A 4,455-nucleotide genomic window follows, 5' to 3' on the forward strand; every position below is an offset into this window, starting at 1 on the left:
TTCTCCTGCCAAATGTCATAATTTATTTGCATAATTAGCTCTTAATTTTAATTCAATATGCAAATCCACGCTTCCTTTAAATTGCAGCAGCCTGTTTCCCAGCCCTGGCTGCCATGAATTTATTGTGAGGCGGCTGTTTGAAAAGGCAGCTTCACTGCCTTCTGGGGATGGCTGCCTGGGGGAGGGGGTGCCCACCGCCAACTCCAGTCACTTTTTGTTTGGGTTTTGTTTTGGTTCGCTTCTTATTAAGTTGGACCCCAGCCTGCTTCAATCCCTGAGCATCCCCCTTTTTCCCCCCAACAAGTCCTGTTTCCCTTTGTCTTCCTTCTGCATTCTCTCTTTTTTTTCTTTTCCTCTGTGGAGAAGACAATGTTGATCCTCCATGTTCCCTGCCCCTTGCCCCTCTATGAAAGGCTCTGGCTCAAGTCAACCTGGCAACTGCTCTGCTCTCCTCCCCCCTTCAGCTCTTTCTTCCCAGCCCTTCCCTGTTGCATGGCAGCCGCCCCTTGCTCGGTGCCTTTTTCCAGTGCCCTCCTACTTGTGAAAGAAGGTGAGAGGGAAAGGCTTGGCTTCCCTGTGTGGTTTCATCCCCAATTCCCCATCCATGGCTAGAGCAGTTGCAGATCACCAGAATCCCATCTCACCTCCATGGCACTGGAGTATGGACTGTGCTCCATACTGAGCCACTCTAAACCCCCAGGCTCACGGCAGGGGAGCTCCAGTGGGGCCATCTGCACTGCTGGGGAGCAAGTGTGGCTGTTCCCCTACATAGTCATGCCTTGGCTGTGGAGCCAGAGCCAGATCAGGGATGGTCCCCTGCCTCACTCCCTCCCTATCCCAGCATCCCTCTGTGTTTATTCCGAGCCTCTGCATCTGAGAGGAGAATGGGAGACTGAACAGCTCAGGCACCAGGCCACACCCAGGCACAGGTCACAGCTCTTTCCCAGTGCCCTGGGATATGCAGCCACCTGGCACCAGGCACTGCTCCTCTGATACAATGAAAATATCCAAATAAGACAGTTTACAGGTTTCTTCTCTCTTCCCAATCCAACACTGAAACAGGATTTCAGAAACCACCCAGCCCCTCCACGTAGAGAGAGACCTGTGGAGAGGTGGCTTTGAGAGGAAGGCAGAGAGGTGTTGGAGGCATGAATCCTGCTCCCTCTGTCCTCCTCCCTAGCTAACACAGGTTGTGTAACCACACCTGAAGCAGTGAGGAGCCCAGGCACTGCTCCTGGCAGCTCTCTCAGGTAGGCATGGGGCCATGGGAACCAAATCTCCATAGGTTTTTAGTCACTTTGCCTCCTTGACAATGGCCAGTCAGTGAGGGCTGTGGGTGCTGCATGCTTCAAGTCCCTCTGGCTTCACATCCCAGAATTTATCCCTGGGACCCAGGGAGCACGGAGGACATCCAGAGACTCCTGCCCTTGCATTTCGTGGCACTGGGAGAAGAGTGGGAGAAATGGGGGATAGAGCAATGTGACCACAGACTTTTGCACACAGGTTAGGGAATCAAGCAAAAGAGACAAATTAGCCTAGACAATAGAAGATCTTTTTCACTGGGGAAGGACTTAGGGGAGAGGGAGATAATGAAATGTTGCTTCATCAAAGCGGAGGCAGTTTGCAAGCTGCTCTCCCTTGTAACTCTATCGTGTTCAGATCCCAGGATGGACTGCAAGGGCCGGCAGCCATCCCTTGCACTGGTATCGGGTGCCCTCCCTCCCCTGAGAGTGTGGGGAGGGGATGATGGGGCCTTTGCAGAGGGAGGGTCTGGCAGGGCAGAGGGTTTGTTTTGGAGGCTGTAGGAAGGAGAGGGTGTTGGTATCTCATTACAGGCCTTAGATCTCTGAAGGGGAAAAGAAAATGGGAAAAAAAAAACACCCCCTCAAACTCAAACCACAGGCCTTTGTTAGAAATGCTGTCCGGGAAGGAAGGAAGAAGACAGGAACAGCTCAAATTCAGTCCTTCGATAATTAAAGCTTGCAAAAGAATAAAAGGGGAGGGCAAAAAAATAAATAAAAAGGTCTTTCCCTCCTCCCACCTGCTCCCAAAACAGGGCTGCTGTGACTTTCCCGGGAACAAAGAGATGCGGTGAGAATGGGCTTTTGCTTGATCCCGCATTGGCTGGGAGGGAGCAGCGGGAGAAACGTGTGGCCCTGCAGATGGGAGCTCCTCATCAAAGCTGGGGAAAAATAGGGGGGAAACGTGTTTTTCTGTTTCACTGATCATCAGAGCAGGACTCTGACTTCCTGATCTGAGGAAAATTTGGAAACTGAAGACAAAAACATTTCCATTCCAAAACTGAGCAGAAAGAAGTCAAACCCCTGTGTTTTCTGCTTAGCAAAATAAAGGAGAAGGAAATCCAGCCACTGGGCAACCCACAGACCCTTCCTGCCTAGGTTTGGCTGATCAGAGCCTCTTAAGAAATACATGTAAACGCAGCACAATTTGGGATTTGCTTTTGTGTCACAGCAGGGGTCTGGCAGGGGTCTGGGGGGAGGGAGGCAGATCCCGGGAGCTCTGTGGGGGTAAGCAAAAGGGATTGGTGCATGACACGTAAAAGGCTTTCCACTGCCTTCAGCCAAGGCTACTCCTTTCTCCTGCACCCACCTGCTGCCTGTCTGGGGACCTCATGTGTATCTCTTACTGTAATGATGCTTCTGTGTCCAAGGATTTGTCTTCTTTTACTCTATTTACTGCCTGTGTTACTTCTTACAGCTTCAGACCTCAAGTACTGGTTTTCCCCAAGTGGACTCTGCTATTTTCCAGAGGAGGATGATGCCACTGAAACCTGGGCTTCCAACAAGTGTGTGGAAGCTAGGACAGAAAGGTGTTACTTCCAATTTTCCCCATGCCATCGAGCAATGCATATCAGTCACTCTCCTGTGCCTCAGTTTCTTCACCTAATAACTGGGGATATGCTCTCTGGGTCTAGAAAGTCTCGTGTAGGAACCAGCTCCTTACTGACAGGCACTAAAAATGTGCAGAGCACTCATGTCAGTTGTGTGCTTTACCAGATGCCAGGGCAGCAAGGATGCTGCTCTCTGCTGTATGCTACCACAACTCTCTGGCTTTTTGCAGAGACACAGCTCTGCAATCCCAGATTTTGCACCTCAAAACCCAAGAGACCAAAACCTTTGCACTGTGTGTTGCATGTTGCAGAGATGGGATATACAGCCAACTACATGTGGCAGGAGCCACCATGATCCAAGTGTGGGGTTGCAGGCAGACCAAGCATTGCTCCGAGCTCCTGTCTGCTGGAATGGAGCTCTGTTAAGATAAAGATAAATAAAAAACCCTAAAAGAGCTCAAGAAATAGAAAATAAAAGTGATACAAGGAGGCCATTTTAAAACAGCTGATACCATGACTCCTGGAGGCTGGTCTTGCAAGTCCAGCATCACCAGTTCTGCAGTGCTGCTGCGGGGTGACATCAGCTAACTGCTGCACTGGATTAGAGAGAGATCAAAGCATGCTTTCTGCCCCTGCCACAGCCCTGCTGGGTAATCTGGGGCTCATGTCTCCAAGGGCTTTCTTTCACCTGCTTGGCTTATCTAAATCAGAGCTGTTGGCTGGAGACAATCTCTCACTTGCCTCGGATGGGCTAGGATCCGTGTGTCATCTGGCACCTTGAGGCTCTTTGGGAGTGCAGCAATGGGCAGTTTCCCAAGGCTGATGGAGTTGTGGGCTTTGGTTGCATTGCTTAAACAAGCAACCTTACTCTGCTCCCAAACTGCGTACTTACTTCTAGGGACCAGGAATATTTGCACCCTGTAGGGCTAAAGGAGAAAAAAATACCCCATATCTCTCTCCCCATCCTGCCTGATCCCCACAGACCAGCCTGGTGCAGTTCAGTGGTTCCCTGGTGCTCAGTGCCCTCTGAGTCTTCACACTGTGAGGGCTCAGGACATGAAGCCAATCAAGCAGTTGGATTGCCTTAACACGCCTTAGTGCTCTATAATACCTGCCATTCTCCATGGTTGAATCTGTTTCTGATGCTTGCCATATTTGAGGGTTATACGGCTGCACTTTTCATAGCCCATGCTGCCCTTCTGCTAAATGCTGCCTTCTGTCTTGCTCAGTTAATAGTTAAAGTGGTTGCCACGTCCAGCCAAGGCTGGTCCTTTGGCTACCTCCCTGGAGGTAGCTGGCCTAGGAGGAGGGGGCTGGCAGGACTCCCCCCAGCCTCCCCAGCTCCCCAGGAGCGTTCCACACAACGCCTGTGGAAGTGTACAAAGTGTCAACCTCAGCGTAGTTTTTAACCTGGAGTGATAGCTTTACTGATTTGCCACTTTACTACTCTTGTTAATGAATTTTTAATCTTCTTAATGACATTAAACACGGAAAGTAATTAAGGAAAACAAGTTTGAAACTGCTGACTTAAACCCTTTATTCAGAACTATTTAATGTAGAATTAATTTGATTTTGCCCATTATTCAAATGAACACATTACCTTC

Source organism: Pseudopipra pipra, chromosome 8, assembly GCF_036250125.1.
Source record: "Pseudopipra pipra isolate bDixPip1 chromosome 8, bDixPip1.hap1, whole genome shotgun sequence".
In the NCBI taxonomy this organism is placed as follows: Eukaryota; Metazoa; Chordata; class Aves; order Passeriformes; family Pipridae; genus Pseudopipra; species Pseudopipra pipra.